This window comes from Saccopteryx leptura, chromosome 6 (assembly GCF_036850995.1).
Source record: "Saccopteryx leptura isolate mSacLep1 chromosome 6, mSacLep1_pri_phased_curated, whole genome shotgun sequence".
Lineage (NCBI taxonomy): Eukaryota > Metazoa > Chordata > Mammalia > Chiroptera > Emballonuridae > Saccopteryx > Saccopteryx leptura.
Genome location: NC_089508.1, coordinates 154,262,431 through 154,284,871, shown reverse-complemented (window position 1 = coordinate 154,284,871; position 22,441 = coordinate 154,262,431). Strand labels below are relative to the sequence as shown.

The 22,441-nt window shown below is 41.1% G+C and overlaps 2 long non-coding RNA genes and 1 other non-coding gene across 7 annotated transcripts in view; 1 reads left to right on the top strand and 2 right to left on the bottom strand.

The window, feature by feature from the left end:
• Nucleotides 1-22,441, top strand: part of LOC136376721 (uncharacterized) — a 432,865-nt gene that overhangs the window by 368,292 nt on the left and 42,132 nt on the right. The window lies entirely within an intron of this gene.
• Nucleotides 1,885-4,259, bottom strand: LOC136376718 (uncharacterized). 5 transcript variants are annotated; one of them, XR_010746228.1, is made up of 5 exons: nucleotides 3,986-4,259; nucleotides 3,606-3,846; nucleotides 2,652-2,891; nucleotides 2,485-2,563; nucleotides 1,885-2,306 (listed from the first exon to the last, which is right to left on the bottom strand). It is a non-coding gene; the product is annotated as an uncharacterized lncRNA (long non-coding RNA). The 5 variants fall into 5 exon arrangements; XR_010746226.1 differs by having other exon boundaries at nucleotides 2,652-2,895; nucleotides 3,944-4,254; XR_010746225.1 differs by having other exon boundaries at nucleotides 2,652-2,895; nucleotides 3,986-4,249.
• TRNAT-UGU (transfer RNA threonine (anticodon UGU)) lies at nucleotides 3,888-3,960 on the bottom strand. Its single transcript has one exon. It is a non-coding gene; the product is annotated as a tRNA-Thr (tRNA).

Genomic DNA, 22,441 nt, shown 5'->3' with positions numbered 1-22,441 from the left:
GTTTGTTTTTTTGTAGAACCAAAATAATCATTTGCTCAAAGGCTCGCTAGCCCATCCAGGGCACACTCCAGCCTACAGCCTACAGCCTACAGCCAACAGCCAACAGCCAACTAGCTTACCCAGGAGGAAAAAAACGACCATTTCAAGACTCGCTGTAAGGTTCAAGACTCCTTTCTCTTCTCTTTCTTCAATAAATCCTACATTTGCCTTTATTTAAGAAAATCAGCCAGTTGATTGGTCTCTGTCATACTCGTGAACAGTCTCAACACACGAGTCTCCTAACTTCCCTGATCCTTCACACAGACCTTCATTTGGCTGCAGTATTACTTAGGCTGGCCCTCTGTGGGTAAAAGTTAACAGCTCTTTTAAAGGCATCTGAAGTTTCTTAGAAGGTGTTGAGGAACGATTACCCAAAAGTATATTTAAATGAGCTTCTTCAGTTTGTTTTTTAAAGGCTACCCCTTCACCACCCCTTGGCCTATTGCCCTTGGTTTTAAATTCCATACCAAAAAAAAAAAATTTTTTTTCAGGAGGGTGCTGGGGACGTTATAGACACTGAAAAAAAGATGCCCAAACTGTCTAACGGAGGAGGTAGTGTGGTCCAGTGGTCTAAGGCGCTGGATTAAGGATCCAGTCTCTTCGGAGGTGTGGGCTTGAATTCTATCGCTGTCAGGGTTTTTGCACGTTCATTCCTTTTGAGTATTTTTTCCCATTGGTCACAAAAGAAGGATTATATGGGGTTCTGTGTGCTCACGTGCGTACCAGTGTCCTTCACTAAAAGTGGAGCACAAAGTCTTTTACAGGTGCCAGTGGCTGAGGAGGCAAATCGTCGGTGTGCTCCTGTTCTATACCCTTAAATACCACGCGCCTTTGTAACAAGAAATGATGACATGATATACTGGACTGGTAGGAAGGTTGTCTCATAGAGCTCCAAATTTACCCCAGTGTAATAAGTTTCAAATAGTAAACTAAACAAACAAAAAAAAACAAAAAAACAACTAACGCCAAACTTTGTTTCCGCCCGGTTTCTGGCCGGGGACCATTCGCGTGTTAGGCGAACGTGATGACCGCTACACAACGGAAACTGAGGACAGGTAACGGCAGTTCTATATATATCAATAGATTGCTACGAAAGCCTAGGATGACTACAGTACATTCTTGTAATGCCTTAACTGAAAGGACCGATCCTTTCAATCACACAGCGGAGGTTCTGTACTCAATCCCTCACTGATGACTCTAAATTCTGAGGCCGTGTTGGAACTCGGTGATTCCCACCGCCGGTCCAGTACCAAAAATGTCCATATAACAAGAAACTTTGTTAAAAAAAAAAAAAAAAAAAAAAAAAAAAAAAGGCCCTGGCCGGTTGGCTGGTTGGCTCAGCGGTAGAGCGTCGGCCTGGCGTGCAGGGGCACCGGGTTCGATTCCCGGCCAGGGCACATAGGAGAAGCGCCCATTTGCTTCTCCACCCCCCCCTCCTTCCTCTCTGTCTCTCTCTTCCCCTCCCGCAGCCAAGGCTCCATTGGAGCAAAGATGGCCCGGGCGCTGGGGATGGCTCCTTGACCTCTGCCCCAGGTGCTAGAGTGGCTCTGGTCGCGGCATAGCGACCCTCCGGAGGGGCAGAGCATCGCCCCCTGGTGGGCAGAGCGTCGCCCCTGGTGGGCGTGCCGGGTGGATCCCGGTCGGGCGCATGCGGGAGTCTGTCTGACTGTCTCTCCCGGTTTCCAGCTTCAGAAAAATACAAAAAAAAAAAATTGTAACTGGGCTCGTTCGGGATTTGAAACCGGGACCTCTCGCACCCAAAGCGAGAATCATACCACTAGACCAACGAACCAGGCGGTGACAAACCCACCTATTTATTCCTTAAGTTGACATTATGTGGCGTCATTTTTATCCCTAGGAAGGTAGACTTTTATTTCTAACATAATAGAACCCCTTGGATATCGGAGTCTCCCATGCTTGTCCCATTCCTCTCAGCCACCTGGGCGTCCGCCATTAACCCTCAGCCGCAGGTAACTCGGGCAGTGCCAGCGCTCCGTCCCTGTCGGCCCCTCTGAGAAGTCCTGGAATCCAAATGAGCAGGTGATTGCTCTGGCTACCCAGACAGCAAGTAGGAACATCCTTCCGCGTTTGGGGACTAGCAGCCCCCTCCCAAGGGAGCCTAAATAAGACAAGTCCGGAGGCCCAAGTCCCGACGCAGAGGCCGGAAGAGGCGGAAGCTTCCTGGGCAGAACCGGACGCCGCACGGACTGGGCCTCAGCCGCGACTGGCGCAATGAAACCCGGAGTCGTCTCTTCCTGTGCGGGCGCCTGGTAAAGGGGAAGGAACTTTTCTTTATCGTTTAAAAAAACTTTTTTAAACAACCTATTTTTTTGCAAAGTGTTTAGGAAATGTAGGGACGTCTAAGGCAGAAAAGAGATCCCTGGGAACCCGGGCCCCCAAGGCTGGCGTGCACCCCGGCCCCCGCCCTGGAGCAGCCACCCTTACCTGGAGGGTTCAGAGGCTGTGCGGGCGCTCTCCCGAAAGGCTTTCATTGCACTAGTTGGTTAAGAGTAAAACAGTAATTCTGTAAATTTCACAGAATTCACTTAGAGCTGGCCCAAAGGTTTGTTTTTGTCCCAAATAGTGTAGGAAATGCGAGGTGGTTAACCTACTCGGAGAAGAGGTGCAGCACTCTTCCGTTGCCCCTCTCCGCGGACCGCTTAGCCCCCGGGGCTGCCGCTCCTCGCTGCTCCTCTCGGCCTCTAGCTCGGGGACCGCGACTCTAGCGCTCCCCCTTCCCGGCCTGGTCTGCGCCTCTGCCGCGCTCACTGGGTTCGGGCGGCGCTCCTCCGCTCCCGCCAGCGTGCGGCCTCCCGGGCATTACCGCCTCCGCGTTGTAAGCATTTGCTTTTCTTCCTAATGGAATTATAAAGAAAAGTGCACACAAATTTGAACCCCACACGAATAATACATGCTGACCTTCTAACTTTTATTTATGCTGTCAACGAATTCAAGTGTACAAATGAGCCCAAATCCCAATGAACAACGGAGGGGGCGCTGCCAGGCCCGCAGAGGGTCTCGGGCGCCCAGCCGCCGGGGCGCCTCGGCCTCGGCAGAGGTGTGGCCCGACCGCAGGAGCTTCTTTCAGGCCAGAGTGGACCCTCTGGATGCTCCTGTGCGAGTCGCAGCTCCCAGTGGGGACACTGCTGACTCCGGACAGCGTTCCAGCGCGGCTCGGGGTTACAAAACAGAACCTGGGCCGAGTGCGCCAAAGGAGAGATCCCGTCACGGACAACCGTGCAGACGCCAGAGAAGGGGGTGAACGGAGTAGCTGGGGTTCGTGGAGGAGGAGGCTCCCGCCCCCACTTCGGCGCCCTGGTCTCCCGGGATTTGTCGGCCCCCACGTGCCGACCCACCCGAAGGCCGCCTCTCTATAGAAGCCAGATTGCGAGCGCCCACAGCGAGTTATTTCGGAACTTTTACTCCCTCCCAGTTAAAACAGTAGGTTCCTAGGGGGTGGAAAGAGGTGTTGACAGGTGGTACCCACATTATTTAAAAGAGCGAATGGGGAGGGGCGAGCCACTGGACCCCCCGCCCAGGAGGGGTACGGAAAGACCGCCACGAACTTGCCGGGAGCGCGCGCAAAAGGAATCGAGCGAAGGACCACGGTGTTGAAGGCGCTCGAGGACAGCGGAGCCTGTGATCACAAGGCCAAGGACGCAGTGGATGTGCCTCTTCCAGAGCGAAGCGATGGGAGGTGTCAGCTCACCTACGGTGCAAAGAACTGGAAGCTTCGCCAGGGTCTGGTCTCCGAGAAAGGCGGAATTCGTGTTGGTTTGCGCATCTTAGGCTGATTCACCTTTTCGTCTAAAAAAAACAAAAACAAAAAAAACACCAAAACCCAAGCTAGGCCCCAGCGAGATTTGAACTCGCGACCCCTGGTTTACAAGACCAGTGCTCTAACCCCTGAGCTATGGAGCCAACGGTGAGTGATTATTCTGCCTACACATAGTTGATGCCGCAACAGTCTCCGCGCAGCCGCAGACAAGCACAGAGAAACTAAACAGCAATAGATGGGACCAGCGTCTTTAGGCCCTTAAGAGCCCTACTCGGCCGCCGCGAATTAGCCTGTGTAAGTGTTGGTGCCGCGTCCGTAGCAGCAAATCCCGTGAAGTAGCCCCACGATGAGACCGCCGACTTACGCGCCCGAGCTGAGCCTGTGAGGGCGGGGCCCCGATGGGCGGGGCTGGAAAGAGGTTCCCAGTCAACCGTGCAAGTGCCGGGTCAGCGACAAGTACTCCTAGAGCGGAGGCGTCTTGGGCTTTTGGTGTATGAGCCTTCGAGTCCTAGGTCTGGGTTGCGAGGAAGAAGTAAAGGGAAGCTATGTCAGTAGGCCTGTCCTGGCCGGAATCCAGATTCGAGGAGCTGGGAAGGGAGACTGGACCGCGAAGGAGCAGTAGTAGGGGACTGGGAGGGAGAGGATGGTTGGGAGTGGTGGAGAAATCAGAATGCCCGGGTGTGAGGAAGTGCTATGCCAAGGACCGGGTTAGGGCCTGGGGTCCTAGCCCCTATTGCAGCGTTAGACAACTTAGGAAAAGGGGAGTCTTAGGGCCCGTCCTGGATTCTTGGGTTGCTGGTTCTGGCAGGACCCCCAAAAGGGCCCACGGGGTTGAGAGCAGGGAGAGAGGGTGAGAGCCCAGGTGAGAGACACTAGCCCTAGCCCTGCAATGGGCAGCTGTAGGTGGTGGACGTTGGTCTGGTTGACCAACCTGCCCTCTGGTCCCTGCGAGGCCAGATGACTTAGATCACTGGATGGCCAGGCCAAAAGCAGACCCCTCAGTGACATCCAGTCTGTATGAAGAGGTGTGTGAAACTCTGGCGGCAAGGACCTGAGTTCTCACAGCTCTGCTGCTCACAAGGATCTGGGATTTAATGGGTGGTGTCAGAAGGGTCCACATTAGGACAGTCCTTGATCTCAGAGATCTTATGATGCCCAAAGGACAGAAGAGAAAAACGCACATGTGCACCCATACTCACACCATCACTGAGACATCTGAAGTCACCAAGCAGCCCTGGTGACCAAAGAGGGAGCATCTCTCTTACCCTCCAAGTGCAGTTATTATGTAACTGTAGTAACATATCTTCAGATACAGAGATATCTGTGTAGTTATTTTACAAACTCTGATGGACACACAAACACAAAAACTGAAAATATACATACAGACAGCCACCTCTGTGGTCCACCAGTCACCCTATCTTCTGTGACCTGTAATATGTGTTCTAATACTGTTCAGCCCAGTTGCTACATAACATAAAGGGTAATTGTGGTACTCAGTTCAAAAGCAATACAATCCCAGATAACATTAGGGCTTGATGATAACATTAGGCAATTGAATTAGCAAAGGAATGTTAGAAATGGGTTTTTCTTTTGGAAATCAGTGGTATTCAATATGTCGATTGGCTACAGTGTTCTAGAGCTATTTTCCGTGCATGAACAGGGCATAAGATTCACTTTCTGAAATGCTGCTATAGAGTAGACTTTTAAATGGTCCTGTCCCCAGCCTGTAGGACACTGGATTCTGATTGCCTGATGCTGTATACACTGTGTCCACCTCTAGAACATGTTACATACAGAACAAGAAACTTGTATGTAAAGTATACTTAAAGCATCTCAAGGGACAGAGTATAGAAGCTCCCTGATTTGTGCAGACAAGACTATTTGACCATCACCATCCCTGTATCTGTCTAAACAATCTGAGCAGGACAGAATTAGATCTGAAACTGGTTTTCATCTAGAGGGGCAGCCCATTAGTGGGATTGGAAACCTATGCCCCATCACCTAACTATGGGGTGGCTAATAATTAACAAGAAGTCAATAATAGGGTATGACTAATTGACCTAGGTCTGTTTCAACACTTAAGACCTTATGCATGTGCTCACACATGCCCTCTCCAAGGTCCACACACCCTCTGCCCCTGCAATCTGATATAAACACGTGTGTTTATATAAATATTTCTTACATGCAGAAGCCCCCGTGCTCACCTGGTCTGGCAGAAATCCTTGCTCATACTTGTGCTCTTGCACTCAGTCTAGGTAAGTCAACAGTGAGATAAGCCACAGTAGAAATGAGCTCATAGTCTGTATTTCCATCTTCGTCCCCCCTCCCTAGGAAGCACTAAGCAGGAACAGCCTACCAACACCCTCCCAGAAGCTTAGCCTTACAGAAACTGGGGAACAATTAGCAAAGGTGATAATAGCCATTACAACATGGGCTGAGCTGGCCTTGGCACCAGTGTCCTCTCCTGTTGGCATATATTAGCAAGTTCCAGAAAGAATGTCAGGGGGCACCAGACCAGGTGGTGGCTCAGTGGATAGAACTTTCATCTGGGATACTGAGGTCCCAGGTTTGAAAACCCAAAGTCGTTGGCTTGAGCGCAGGGTTGCTGGCTTGAGTATGGAATCATAGACATGACCCCATGGTCCGTGGCTTAGGCACAAAGGTCACTGGCTTGAGCCCAAGGTTGCTGGCTTGTGCAAGGGGTCACTGGCTCAGCTGAGCCCCAGTCAAGGCATGTATGAGAAGCAATCAATGAACAACAAAGGTGCCACAACTATGAGTTGATGTTTCTCATCTCTCTCTCTCTGTCTTTCTCTCTCTTCCTCAAATATGAGGGGCATGTTTCTACTCTGCATCCAGGTGAGAATTGCACCTGTAAAATTACAAGTGTTTTCTTGTGTTTCAAAATTCTAGAACCTTTGTGTTATGAATTAATTTCTTTATGGTTCGGACTCGCAAGGCAAAAGACACACCAGATGCAAGTAAATGGGCAGGGGGCTGAAACTCTTAGGTGGATCCAGCCCTGAGAAACTGTGCCACTGCATATTTATTGAGTTCCAAAAGCCACAGCTCAGCAGATAAAACTAGAAAGTTACACAAGCTTTTTTTCCCATCCGTTTCATCCCCAACCCTGCACATCTATTGTTTCTTTCATGAACAAGGACACAAGAAGAGTCAGAGTCTCAGAGCTTATCAATCATAAAGGACATCTGGTTCTTGAAGGCATTCCTCCAATAATCCTGCGTACTTGCATTCAAGTACCCCAGGCCAATGTCTCCCCATGGCCAACATACTCCAAGATCTCTTGTCTCCAAGTAACCCTTGCTCTGCAGTTAACTGCCGTTTATATTGGTGCAGGGTCGTCTCCTACATATCGCCCTTAATTCTTTTTTTTTTTAAAGTATTTTATTTTATTTTTATTTTTTCATTTTTCAGAAGCTGGAAAAGGGGAGGCAGTCAGACAGGCTCCCGCATGCGCCCGACCGGGATCCACCCAGCATGCCCACCAGGGGGCGATGCTCTGCCCCTCTGGGGCGTCGTTCTGTTGCATCCAGAGCCATTCTAGCGCCTGAGGCAGAGGCCACAGAGCCATCCCCATCGCCCGGTCCATCTTTGCTCCAATGGAGCCTCGCTGCGGGAGGGGAAGAGAGAGACAGAGAGGAAGGAGAGGGGGAGGGGTGGAGAAGCAAATGGGCGCCTCTCCTGTGTGCCCTTGCCGGGAATCGAACCCGGGACTCCTGCACGCCAGGCCGACGCTCTACCGCTGAGCCAACTGGCCAGGGCCCTTATTTCTTTTTTATTTAGCTTGCACTCACTTTTCTAATCATTTCTTCTTATCTTTAGTCATCCCTTTGTTGCTGGAAAAATCTTTTTCTAATTGGTTGTAAAAAAAAAAAAAAAAAAAACCTTATGCAACAAGGGTTCTAGAAAAGTTACTAAAATTTCCTAAAAACCCTGCTGGTTTAGGGCTACCTTATTGGTAGTATCATCAGCTACTTGGTTTTTCTAGAGTTTCTTCGGAGTCTTCCTCTTTAGGTGCCCTGGACAGTGGATGATGGCCACTACTTCAGTGGAGCAGTCTCCAGTATTCTCCAGGGTGAGGGTTTGAACCTCACCCTTGTTAGCTCTTAAGCCTTCTCCTGATGGCCCCTCTTTGTGCCTATCTTAGGTTGTTCCTGCCTTCAGGAATTTTACCTGTCTTTGGCTAACCAGCCATTTTAGAGGCCAAACAGTGTTAGTTATAGTTATGTGAGGGAGGGAGGAGCAACGTCCCTTCCGAAATGCTTAGTTTTAGCAGCTGATGTTTCTACCTATTAAAAAACTTATACTACATTTCCTTTCTAATTTCTAGAGCTGAATGCTATAAAAGGCTATTTTGCTTGCCCTTTATGTAGCATAAGAGATAACATGGCAGATTGTTGCTCTATTTTGCTTTGATGCTAATTGTCTCTTCTTCTAGCTATATATAATAAAAGAAATATAAAACAAATGATTAGTACAATGCCTCCTACAGTTCCTCTAAAAATCTTAAATTGTTTTAGAGGATACAAGTTACTTGATTCCATCAGAAATAGCAGTTAATAAATTTTCTCCATCAGTCAATTTCAACTGATCCTTAAAAGTAGCATCAATATGCTTTTGTAAATGTAAAATTTCTATAGTTAAGTTTCTATGTTTTAACAAATGCGTTTTAACATTTTCCCAAGGGAAATAAGTATGATTCCAAGGAATAGGAGTAACACAAAAAGTAGTTACATTCCAATCACATTTTAGCTTGATTTGTTTTTGCAGGCTAACAATTTGATCTCCTAACATAATTATAGTCTGTTCTAAATCATTAACTTTAGCATTAATGTTTCTATCTATACGTTGAGAAGTCCACAGTTGTTCAGAATCTTCATGCCATTTTTTTTTTATAAATTTTTATTAATGTTAATGGGATGACATTAATAATTCAGGGTACATATATTCAAAGAAAACATGTCTAGGTTATCTTGTCATTAAATTATGTTGAATACCCCTCACCCAGAGTCAGATTGTCCTCCATCACCCTCTGTCTAGTTTTCTCTGTGCCCCTCCCCCTCCCCTAAATCTCTCCCTCCCTCCCTCCTGCGTCCTCCCTCCCCCCACCCCTGGTAACCACCACTCTCTTGTCCATGTCTCTTAGTCTCGTTTTTATGTTCCACCAATGTATGGAATCATGTAGTTCTTGTTTTTTTCTGATTTACTTATTTGACGCCGTATAATGTTATCAAGATCCCACCATTTTGCTGTAAATGATCTGATGTCATCATTTCTTATGGCTGAGTAGTATTCCATAGTGTATATGTGCCACATCTTCTTTATCCAGTCTTCCATTGAAGGGATTTTTGGTTGTTTCCATGTCTTGGCCACTGTGAACAGTGCTGCAATGAACATGGGCTACATGTGTCTTTACGTATCAATGATTCTGAGGTTTTGGGGTATATACACAGTAGAGGGATTGCTGGGTCATAAGGTAGTTCTATTTGCAGTTTTTTGAGGAACCACCATACTTTCCTCCATAATGGTTGTACTACTTTACATTCCCAACAACAGTGTATGAGGGTTCCTTTTTCTCCACAGCCTCTCCAACATTTGCTATTACCCATCTTGTTGATAATAGCTAATCTAACAGGGGTGAGGTGGTATCTCATTGTAGTTTTGATTTGCATTTCTCTAATAACTAATGAAGCTGAGCATCTTTTCATATATCTGTTGGCCATTTGTATTTCTTCCTGGGAGAAGTGTCTGTTCATGTCCTCTTCCCATTTTTTTATTGGATTGTTTGTTTGTTTGTTGTTGAGTTTTATGAGTTCTTTGTAAATTTTGGATATTAGGCCCTTATCTGAGCTCTTGTTTGAAAATATCAGTTCCCATTTAGTTGGCTGTCTGTTTATTTTGATATCAGTTTCTCTTGCTGAGCAAACACTTTTTATTCTGATGTAGTCCCATTCATTTATCTTTGCCTTCACTTCTCTTGCCTGTGGAGTCCACTTCATAAAATACTCTTTAAAACCCAGGTCCATGAGTTTAGTACCTATGTCTTCTATGTACTTTATTGTTTCAGATCTTATATTTAGGTCTTTGATCCATTTTGAATTAATTTTAGTACACGGGGACAGGCTGTAGTCGAGTTTCATTCTTTTGCATGTGGCTTTCCAGTTTTCCCAACACCATTTGTTGAAGAGGCTTTCTTTTCTCCATTTTGTGTTGTTAGCCCCTTTATCAAAGATTATTTGACCATATATATGTGGTTTTATTTCTGGGCTTTCTATTCTGTTCCATTGGTCTGAGTGTCTATTTTTCTGCCAATACCATACAGTTTTGATTATTGTGGCCCTATAATATAGCTTAAAGTCAGGTATTGTAATGCCCCCAGCTTCATTCTTTTTCCTTAGGATTGCTTTGGCTATTCGGGGTTTTTTATAGTTCCATATAAATCTTATGATTTTTTGTTCTATTTCTTTAAAAAATGGCATAGGAATTTTGATGGGAATTGCATTAAATTTATATATTACTTTGGGTAATATGGCCATTTTAATTATATTTATTCTTCCTATCCAAGAACAAGGAATATTTTTCCATCTCATTGTGTCTTTTTCTATTTCTCTTAGCAATGCCTCGTAGTTTTCGTTATATAGGTCCTTTACATTCTTTGTTATGTTTATTCCTAGGTATTTTATTTTTTTTGTTGGAATCATGAAGGGGATTATTTTTTTGAGTTCGTTTTCTAATATTTCATTGTTGGCATATAGAAAGGCTGTGGACTTTTGTATGTTAATTTTGTATCCTGCGACCTTACTGTATTGGTTTATTGTTTCTAGTAATCTTTTTGTGGAGTCATTTGGGTTTTCGATGTATAGGATCATATCATCAGCAAAAAGTGATACCTTTACTTCTTCTTTTCCAATATGGATGCCTTTTATTTCTTTGTCTTGTCTGATTGCTCTGGCCAGAACTTCTAGCACCACGTTAAATAAGAGTGGAGAGAGTGGACAACCCTGTCGTGTTCCTGATTTAAGGTGGAAAGTCCTCAGTTTTACGCCATTTAATATGATGTTGGCTGATGGTTTATCATACATGGCCTTTGTCATGTTGAGATATTTTCCTTCTATACCCATTTTGTTGAGAGTCTTAAACATAAAATTGTGTTGTATTTTATCGAAAGCCTTTTCTGCGTCTATTGATAAGATCATGTGGTTTTTGTTCTTTGTTTTGTTGATATGGTGTATTACGTTAACCGTTTTACGTATGTTGAACCATCCTTGAGATTCTGGGATGAATCCTACTTGATCATGATGTATTATTTTTTTAATATGTTGTTGTATTCGATTTGCCAATATTTTGTTTAGTATTTTAGCATCTGTATTCATTAGAGATATTGGTCTGTAGTTTTCTTTCTTTGTGCCATCCTTGCCTGGTTTTGGTATGAGGGTTATGTTGGCCTCATAAAATGTGTTTGGAAGTATTGCTTCTTCTTCAATTTTTTGGAAGACTTTGAGTAGAATAGGAACCAAGTCTTCTTTGAATGTTTGATAGAATTCACTAGTATAACCGTCTGGGCCTGGACTTTTATTTTGGGGGAGGTTTTTAATAGTTTTTTCTATTTCTTCCCTGCTGATTGGTCTGTTTAGTCTTTCTGCTTCTTCATGACTCAGTTTAGGAAGGTTGTATTGTTCTAGGAATTTATCCATTTCTTCTAGATTGTTGTATTTGGTGGTATATAGTTTTTCATAGTATTCTACAATAATTCTTTGTATATCTATGATGTCTGTGGTGATTTCTCCTCTTTCATTTTGGATTTTATTTATTTGAGTCCTGTGTCTTTTTTCCTTGGTGAGTCTTGCCAAGGGTTTGTCGATTTTGTTGATCTTTTCAAAGAACCAGCTCCTTGTTTTATTGATTTTTTCTATAGTTTTTCTGTTCTCTATTTCGTTTATTTCTGCTCTGATTTTTATTATCTCCTTTCTTCAGCTGGTTTTGGGTTGTCTTTGTTCTTCTTTTTCTAGCTCCTTAAGGTGTGAAGTTAAGTGGTTTACTTCGGCTCTCTCTTGTTTGTTCATATAGGCCTGAAGTGATATGAACTTTCCTCTTATTACTGCTTTTGCTGCATCCCAGAGATTCTGATATGTCATATTTTCATTTTCATTTGTCTGTATATATCTTTTGATCTCTGCGCTTATTTCTTCTTTGACCCATTCATTTTTTAGAAGTATGTTGTTTAGTTTCCACAATTTTGTGGGGTTTTCCCCCTCTTTTTTACAGTTGAATTCTAGTTTCAAGGCTTTATGATCAGAGAATATGCTTGGTACAATTTCAATTTTTCTAAATTTGCTGATATTGTCTTTGTGGCCCAACATATGGTCAATTCTTGAGAATGTTCCATGTACACTAGAGAAAAATGTATACTCTGTCGCTTTGGGATGAAGTGTCCTGTAGATGTCTATCATATCCAGGTGTTCTAGTATTTCGTTTAAGGCCACTATATCTTTATTGATTCTCTGTTTGGATGACCGATCTAGAGCCTTCAGCGGTGTATTGAGGTCTCCAAGTATGATTGTATTTTTGTCAGTTTTTGTTTTAAGATCAATAAGTAGCTGTCTTATATATTTTGGTGCTCCTTGGTTTGGTGCATATATATTAAGGATTGTTATGTCTTCTTGATTCAGTGTCCCCTTAATCATTATGAAATGACCATTTTTGTCTCTGAGTACTTTTTCTGTCTTGTAGTCAGCATTATCAGATATGAGTATTGCTACACCTGCTTTTTTTGGGGTGTTGTTTGCTTGGAGTATTGTTTTCCAGCCTTTCACTTTGAATTTGTTTTTATCCTTGATGCTTAGATGAGTTTCTTGTAGGCAGCATACAGTTGGATTTTCTTTTTTAATCCATTCTGCTACTCTGTGTCTTTTTATTGGTAAGTTTAATCCATTTACATTTAGTGTAATTATTGACACTTGTGGGTTCCCTACTGCCATTTTATAAATTGCTTTCTGTTAGTTTTTTATCTTGTTTGATTCTTCTCTTTTGTTTTTCTATCATTTGTTTTTGTTTGTTTGTATTCCATACTTCTTTCCTCTGTTGCTACCTTTTTTAAGTCAAGTGTTTTTGTGGTGGTTTTTTCAAGGGTGGTTACCATTAAGTAATGAAAAGGGTACCTGCCATATTCATTGTAGTACCCTTTCTTATGAGTATTTCTGCGCTTCATCATCCTTTGCTACTGTTAAACTTCATCTTTTCTCCCCCTTTTTTTCTTTTGTTGTCACAGTTTAAGTTTGGTTTTATTGTTTTCTTGGAGGAGCTGTTACTTGTGGTTTTGTTTTCTTTTGTTCTTTGAATCTGGTTGGAAAACCCCCTTTAGTATTTCCTGGAGTGGGGGCTTTCTGCTGATAAATTCTCTCATCTTTTCTGTATTTGTGAATGTTTTTATATCTCCTTCGTACTTGAAGGATAGCTTTGATGGGTATAGTATTCTTGGCTGAAAGTTTCTCTCTTTCAGGGCTTTGAATATTGGGGTCCACTCTCTTTTAGCTTGTAGAGTTTCTGCTGAGAAATCTGATGATAATCTAATAGGTCTTCCTTTATATGTTGTATTCTTCTTTTCCCTGGCTGCCTTGAGAATTTTTCCTTTGTCATTGGTTTGTGTCATCTTCATTATGATGTGCCTTGGAGTGGGTTTGTTGGGGTTAAGAAAACTCGGTGTTCTGTTTGCTTCTTGAATTTGAGGCTTTAGTTCTTTCCACAGGCTTGGGAAGTTCTTATCTATTATTTGTTTGAGTATATTCTCCATTCCATTTTCTTTCTCTTCTCCCTCTGATATACCTATTATTCTTATGTTATTCTTTCTGATGGAGTCAGACAATTCCTGTAGGGCTTTCTCATTTTTTATTATTTTTGAGTCTCTTTCTTCTTCTCTCTGTTGTGCCTCAAGTTGCTTGTCTTCTATTTCACTAATCCTATCTTCTATCTGGGCTGTACTATTAGCTAAGCTTGTTATTTCATTTTTCAGTTCGTGAATTGAGTTTTTCATTTCTCTTTGATTTGTTTTTATAGTTTCAATTTCCTTGGTAATATATTCTTTGTGATCGTTGAGTTGTTTTCTGATTTCCCTAAATTGCCTTTCTGTGTTTTCTTTTATATCTCTGAGTATTTTTAAGATTTCTATTTTAACTTCTCTGTCATTTGGCTCCAAGTCTTCCAATATGTTAAATCTTTTCTCCATAGATTTTTCCACATCTATTTGTGTTACCTCTCTATCTTTTGTATCCATAATATTCTATTTCCTTTTTCTTATTGGCATCTGAAGGTGGTCTTGTTTATAGTGTTAATTAGAATTAATAAAGAATAAAAAGGGGGAAAAAAAGGGAAAACACTTCACACACAAAAAAAGTAATAATTTATTATTTCCCCCTTTTTTCTTTCTTCTCCTCCCCTCCTCTCACCTCTTTAGGGAAATATTGTGATGACCTGTGAATTATATTATGCTAAATAGAACAAAAACTGCCTATAACTGAGGGCCTGATTTGGGGTGAAGAGTTCAAGGGGCAAAAAAGGGAGTAGGGACCTACTAAATGCAAAAAAAAAAAAAAAAAATGTGAGAATATCTTAGACAAGCATAAAATGATTTGCTTGTAAGTGATGGTCGACTAAGAGATATAATGAGAGGGATAAAAGGGAAACAGAAAAAAGGAGAGAAAAAATAATAATATTTAAAGAAGAAAAAATATTAAGTAAAAATCTGTTGTATTAAGTGGAGCGAAGACTAAATACAATGGAGACTTTGGGTTGGGAGGAATGCTAGTGAGTTAAAAAGCAATGTAAAAAGTACCCAAAATGCCACAAAAACAAACAAATAAAGGAAAACCAAGAACAAAAGCAGAAAAGAAAAAAGAAAAAAAAAAAGAACAAACAACAAAAAAAAAACAAAAAAAACTTGAGTCCCAAATTAATTAATTTGTTCGTGATTGAGGATTAACTGGGAGGAAAAGTAAAAGGAGAAAAGAAGAAACAAATAGAAAGGAAAAAATAAGAAAAAGAGAGAAACAAAAGAAGAAAAAAAGGAAAGGGAAAAAAAAACAAAAAGAAAACAAAAGGGGAGAGAGTGAGAGTTAAGGGTTTTGGAGTGTAACCCTAAAGGATAGTAAGGATGAAGAAAAGAAATAAAATGCAACACTCATGGGTAGTGTAGTTCAAGAAAAGTGTAGCATAAGATAGGCAGAGAATAAAAGGTCCGAGGTGGAGGAAATACAAATAATAATAAAGGCAATAAGAAAGAAGAAAGAAACAACAACAACAAAGAATTAGTGGAACAAGTTATAAAGTCTGTGGATTTTTATTTAACTTCTTCCTTTTTCTTTTCTCTCCCTCTTCCTAGTCGGTGACTCTGTACCCCAGGTTCTGCCCCTGTGTCACGCTTAGGTAGGGATTTGCAGTTGATGGGATTCTATGGCAATGTCATATAATTGGCTTTAGTCTCGCTGGTAGTCAAGGTGTGTTGGCATTTGCAGAGTCCAACAATGAGAGAGTTTGCTTTCCTGGAGTCTCTCCCCTAGTCTCCCCTTCCTGAATTAGCAGCCTGGTGATCCAGCTATGAGGCTGCCACTGCTTCTGTCTGGGGAGTAAGAGGCTCAAAGAGCTGGGAAATCCCCACTCTATCCTCACTCAGCGCAAGGCTCTGGGTAAGGCTCTGGCAGTCAGAGCCTCCAGTGTAATCAGGTGGGGCTGGGAGTCAATTGTTGTCAAGGTGACTGTTCAGCACCTACCATTCAGTTGGACCACTCAACCCAGGCTTTCCACACTTTGTAGCCTGTTTTGGCTGGGAAGAAGATGCACTATTCGCTGCTTGCTGTATAGATCTTAATATCTGCCAAGTCCCTCTTGTTAGGTATATCCTGAATATGGAGGCTCTGTCAATCAGAAGTTGCCCCCGCCCCTTTAGCGAACGGCACTGAAAAATATTATGCCTCTTGTCTTGGATCGGTGAACTGGAAGAGATCTTATCAATTAGAGCCCCGTGGCTGCGCAAATTTCATGGGTTAAGCTAATTTCAGTGATTGGATCCGCAGCTGTGCTCCAGAGAGTATTTCAGGCTGCCTGCGCGCCCCTCCCCCAACGCTTGATTGTTATCTTGAATGGCTGGGTGAAGTGCCCCGCCCACGGAGAGAATCTCCTGACTAGGAAAGACAGGTTTGGCGCCCCTCCCGGACTGCCGCACAGGGGCGCGCGCGCGTGGCTTTTCAGTGCACGCCGGTGGCCAGGACTCCCCGGACCACGGCACAGGGTGCGCGCTCCACTTCTTAGTGCACTCCGGTGGCCAGGACTCTCCGAACCGCGGCGCGGGCAGCTGCACATGTGGGTTGACTCACCACAGGCGTATTCTCTCCTCGGCAACAGTCCTTTCACTTTCAGTGTGTGTGTGGAACTCCGGGATGCTCCGAGGATATATTTTTCTGTTTCTAGTTGATAAATTTGTTGAGATTTTGGGGAGATCTGTTGGACGTGCTGCTCACGGCGCCATTTCCATGACGTCACCCTTCATGCCATTTTTGTACAAAGTCTACAGTCTGTATGCTTCGATGTAATGCAATTCCAGATACAGCAACCAGGGTGGTTACAGCTATTAGTCCTATAATGATGACAATGATCAGTCCAACCAGTCTCTTGGTTCGCTTCAAAGACTTAATAAGATGTTGTAACAGCATCATAGAAGGGGTATCTGGCCACATCCAATGCATCTGTACTGGAATCCAGACTCCTGTTCAGGCTCTTAAAGTGTTTAGACTTTGACTATTTTTATTAAAAAGAATAGAAGAGTTAATGCATGTATAAAAAGCACACTTATTGCAAGTTATAATTTACAGCTGTCCATCTGGTTTCACCTATAATAAACATACAAGGCAATCTAACACAGGCAGATATAAAATGTGTCTCATTCTTCTTAAAGGTTAACATAGTATGATTAGAAGGATAATTCCTCCAGATTTCACGGACATTGTTTAAGTGCTGTGGCTACTTTCCACAAATGATATTGTATAGGACCAAAGTTTATGTGAGGAGCTTGAGGTGACATCCCTCCTCCATGCCATATGATAGTATGATTACCTTGACCATCAGCTGTAATTGAACCATTGTTCTTATATCACATTAAATCAGCACCCTGCCCTTTAACTCGGGCGGAACCATGAGGGCTTCAATCTATGATGTTTCCATAGGAAATATTAAGTAAAACCCAAGCAGTTTCTCCTCTGCAATTTTCCCAATGAACCCATTCACTTAGCTGATTAACAATTGCAGTTTGACAGGGCAGTAAATCAGGTGGAGGTTCTGGATCATGTACGGATGTATTACCTTTAAATACGTATCCTTGTAACAAAAACAAACTTTTTTTCCTTTCCTTTACTATTATTTTTTACAATAGAGAGCCAAGCTTGAGCTTCTAAACAATGTGGCTCATGTCCTATACATATAGGTAATCCCTCAACTCCTGTTGTATAATTTTTTAATTTCATGCCTTCTTCCAAAGGTACTAAGAGACCTCTATCATCAAAAGGTCCTGGAAGCCAATTAGAATCATTAACAAAAATAGGAACAGCAGTATCTTCCCAATAAACAGCTCTATTTAATGGAGGATTAGGGATGTATGCTCAGTAAATAAAATTTTCAGTCTACTTACCAGAATTGTTACCAAAGCAATCATTACTAAGAACAGATTAGTAGCATTTTGTTCTTTTCTAGTAGCTTTTAGCATCTTTTTACCCTCAAAGGTCAGTTTTTTAAGTTGACCCCAACTTGGTATTTTAGCCTTTTCAATACCAAGCAGCGGCACCTTTAAGGTTTTTCTTCTGAGGTTCAATGCTTCCATCTCAGCAGTGGGTGGATATGGAAAGAATCTATTTCTCTTACTCATGTTGTTAGTTTAATTCTGTGGGCAGGGATCCAAAGGACTTTGCCAGATTCTGAAATGACACAAGTAAACCCTCTTCCCCAATGTTGCACTATACCAGGTACCCATTGATCCAACTCATTTTTATAATGCACAGGTCAATTAATCTTAGAACTATTATTTTTTTGTCCAATGTCTGTCTGCAGCAGTCAAATGATCTTCTCCTGTATTTAAAAAATTTAAAGTAAATGAAGCTTTATGTAACATAAGTCTAAGTGATAGGCCTGACCTGTGGTGGCACAGTGGATAAAGCATTGACCTGGAAACACTGAGGTTGCTGGTTCGAAACCCTGGGCTTGCCTGGTCAAGGCGCATATGTGAGTTGATGCTTCCTGCCCCTCCCCCCTTCTCTCTCTCTCTCTCTCTCTCTCTCTCTCTCTCTCTCCTCTCTATAATGAATAAATAAAATCTAAAAAAAAATTATTAAAAAAATAAATAAATCTATGGGATAATCTCCTTCCTTCTCCCCCCTTTTGTTTAAGTAACATATTTTTCAGAATGCTACTAGTGTGCTCAATAATCGCCTGTCCTTGTGGATTATGTGAAATTCCAGTAGTATGGTTAATATTCCAAAATGTTAAGAATTGTTGAAACTTAGCAGATGTATAGGCAGGACCATTGTCAGTTTTAATTGCTTTAGGAATACCCATAACATTAAGAGCTCTATAAGATGTTGAATGACACAATCAGCCTTTTCTCCAGGCAAAGGTGTGGCCATCAAAAGGAAGAATAAGTATCAATAGAACAGTGTAACCTGAAACAATAAAGTACATAGAAGAAGACATAGGTTCTAAACTCATGGACCTTCGTTTTAAAGAGCATTATATGAATTTGACTCCAAAGGCAAGGGAAGTGAAGGCAAAAATAAATGAATGGGACTACATCAAATAAAGGAGTTTTTGCTCAGCAAGAGAAACTGACAACAAAATAAACAGACAGCCAACTAAATGGGAAATGATATTTTCAAACAACAGCTCAGATAAGGGCCTAATATCCAAAAAATACAAAGAACTCATAAAACTCAGCAACAAACAAACAAACAATCCAATAAAAAAATGGGAAGAGGACATGAACAGACACTTCTCCCAGGAAGAAATACAAATGGTCAATGGATATATGAAAAGATGCTCATCTTCTTTAGTTATTAGAGAAATGCAAATCAAAACTGCAATGAGATACCACCTCACACCTGTTAGATTAGCTATTATCAACAAGACAGGTAATAGCAAATGTTAGAGAGGTTGTGGAGAAAAAGGAACCCTCATTCACTGTTGGTGGGACTGTAAAGTAGTACAACCATTATGGAAGAAAGTATGGTGGTTCCTCAAAAAACTGAAAATAGAACTACCTTATGACCCAGCAATCCCTCTACTGGGTATATACCCCCAAAACTCAGAAACATTGATACGTAAAGACACATGCAGCCCCATGTTCATTGCAGCATTGTTCACAGTGGCCAAGACATAGAAACAGCCAAAAATCCCTTCAATAGAAGACTGGATAAAGATGTGGCACATATACACTATATGGAATACTACTCAGCCATAAGAAATGATGACATCGGTTCATTTACAACAAAATGGTGGGATCTTGATAACATTATACGGAGTGAAATAAGTAAATCAGAAAAAAACAAGATCTGCATTATTCCATATGTAGGTGGGACATAAAAATGAGACTAAGAGACATTGACAAGAGTGTGGTGGTTGGGGGGGGAGAGGGGAAGGGGGAGGGGGAGGGGCATAAAGAAAACTAGATAGAAGGTGACGGAGGACAATCTGACTTTGGGTGATGGGTATGCAACATAATTGATCAACAAGATAACCTGGACATGTTTTCTTTGAACATATGTACCCTGATTTATTGCTGTCACCCTAGTAAAATTAATAAAAAAAAAACAACAAAAAAAGTAGAACAGTGTACATAAGATAGTTTTCCAAAAGAAAAAATATGAGTAACATTCATTTGCCACAGATCATTGCTGTTTTGTCCTCTAGGATTCATTCCTCCTGGTAATGGAGGAGTGTTTATAATACTGCACTGAGAACATTTTCTAACAATATTTTGAGCTTCTTGCCTGGTTATTTTAAATTTTTGCATTAAACCTTTTTTATTCGTATGAGTCTCTGCTTGAAATTTAGTGGCTATTTCTATTGATCCAATGAGTAATTGATCAATTTTATTATTTGCAGTAGACATAGGTCCTGGTAAAGCTGTATGAGGATGAATGTGAGTTATATAGACAGGTGAATTTCGTTCCTACAATAAAAGTTGTAACTCCTGAAACAATTTGTGTGATTCAGAACCATCATTTGAAATGTAAACAGTTTCTATAAGTTTAACTGTATGTTCAACATATTGTGAATCAGTAACAATGTTAATAAGGCAAGAAAAATCACTAAGAAGTAATAATAATACAGCAGATAACTCTGCCTTTTGAACTAATGTATATGGAGTCTTTATCACTTTTGTCACTGGCCCAGTATATCTAGCGATACCTAATTTATTTGCAGCAGTATAAAAAGTAGAAGACTTTTGAATTGGCTGAGCCGATACCTTAGTCGGCAAAATCTATTGTGTTCTTTTTAGAAATTAGATTATTTTATTTGTAGGATATTGATTACTTACAATACCAAAATAGTCAGCCAATGCAATTTGCCAATCAACATTTAACTTCTGGTTGTCTGAAATCTGATTACCTGTCAAAGGTACAATAATTTTATTCTACTTTTAGTAGTTACTTTTAGTAAAGTATAGATTTTTCTCTAAGTAAGTACATATTTCTTTTGAGTCTTATGTGGCAGAAATTGCCATTCTAATATCTTGTTTTCTTGGTATATGATGCCAGAAGGAGAATGTTCTGAGGGAAAAATAATTAATTGAATAGTTTGATGTGTATCAATTTGATCTAAATAAGTAGTATGCATAATTTTTTCAATAAGTGATAACTCTTGTTTAGACATTTCTGTTAACTTTCTGGGACTGTTTAAATCAGGATCTCTTTGAAGTATATTAAATAAATCTGTGCATAAGTAGGGATTCCTAGGGAGGGTCTCAACCAATTAATATCACCCAATAATTTTTGAAAGTCATTTAAGGTGTTTAAAGAGTCAGTTCGTAAATTGACCTTTTGAGGAATAATTCTTCGATTTTCAATTATATTCCCTAAATATGTAAAAGGACAAGATGTTTGAATTTTGTCTTCAGCTATAATTAAACCCTACTGATTCAAGGTTTCAGAAGCATCTTTAAGGAGGACTGAAAGTTCATCATTATTTTCACAAGCTATCAGTATGTCATTCATATAATGATTATCATAGATTGAGAATATTTCTGACAAATTTTTTCTAAAGGTTGATTTACATAATTTTGACACAATGTCAGGTTATTTAACATTCATTGGGGAAGGAATATAAACTTAGTAAGAATAGTTAGTTCAGCTTATTGTTATAGAGACAACAGCTAACATTGCTAGAAACAGAGTCAAGGATGTTTTTGAAGTCTTAGTCCTAATTAAAACATTTTTTGCCTCCTGGATAAGTTTGTTTAGTTGCCCCTAAGTATGCAGTTCAGCTTTTTGTGTTGTAGTTGCCTTTATCTTTTTTTTTTTTTTTTTTTTTTTTAAGACAGTCAGAGAGAGGGACAGATAGGGACAGGCAATCAGGAAGGGAGAGAGATAAGAAGCATCAATTTTTTGTTGTGGCCCCTTAATTGTTCATTGATTGCTTTGTTGCAGTTGCCTTTATCTTTATTTCTCTAGGCTTAGTCTCTTTATTTCTTCGATTTCCGACTCATGCTAAGGCTTCAATTTTCTGGAAGGTATCTCCTGGTCTTCCGTATCTATGGAGATAAGAGCAAATCCTTGCCCCTATATTTTGCCTACATTGCTGTTGTAAATTAGCAAACTGTCCCTGTCTAAAAAGTTCATCTTGTGTAATATTAACAAAACAGTTAACGTTAGCATTCCAATTAGCTTGAATACGAGCCTGATCCTCCTACTAAGTTATAAATTATTTCACTTTTGAAAGAACAGTGTGAGCTAACATTTCTAAATTTTTTGAGATAAAACAATTCAGAGTCCGTAAAGGAGGATAGCAGTTCCTGCATATAAGGACAGTTAGTTCTATACTGGGAGCAAGCCATTTTTAATTCTTTAAGAGTTTTGACAGGGATTTGGTCATATTGACTATAAAAAACTCCTTGTTAGAAAGTTTAGACTGTACTTTAAAAAGTCGCTCCTTTAATTGTTTAGAAGATAAATGTTTTTCTTCATTAGAGACTAAATGACCTTCGTTATCTTCCCATTAAAAAAAAACAAAAACTTAGAGCTTTGTTAGGGATTTTGCCCTAAGCCTTGCAGCTTAGTGAACACTGCATAAGTGAGCTAGAAAGAAAATTAATGTTGCTTAGTAATAACAGATGCATTAGCTTCTATATCTAAAAGTCTTTTGTATTGTTAAGACTATTATAGGGCATCAGAGGAGCTAAATTCCCACTTTCCTCAGGGCCCCTTTTGCAGAATAGGTCTGACAAGCAGCCAACTGCCTGAAGCAGCTTGAGATAAATTCTTGAAATGACTTAATTTTCCTTAATTCCTTTGTTTTACAGATCTGAGCATATCTTTACACACAAACAAGACAATTTTCAGCACAGAAACACAA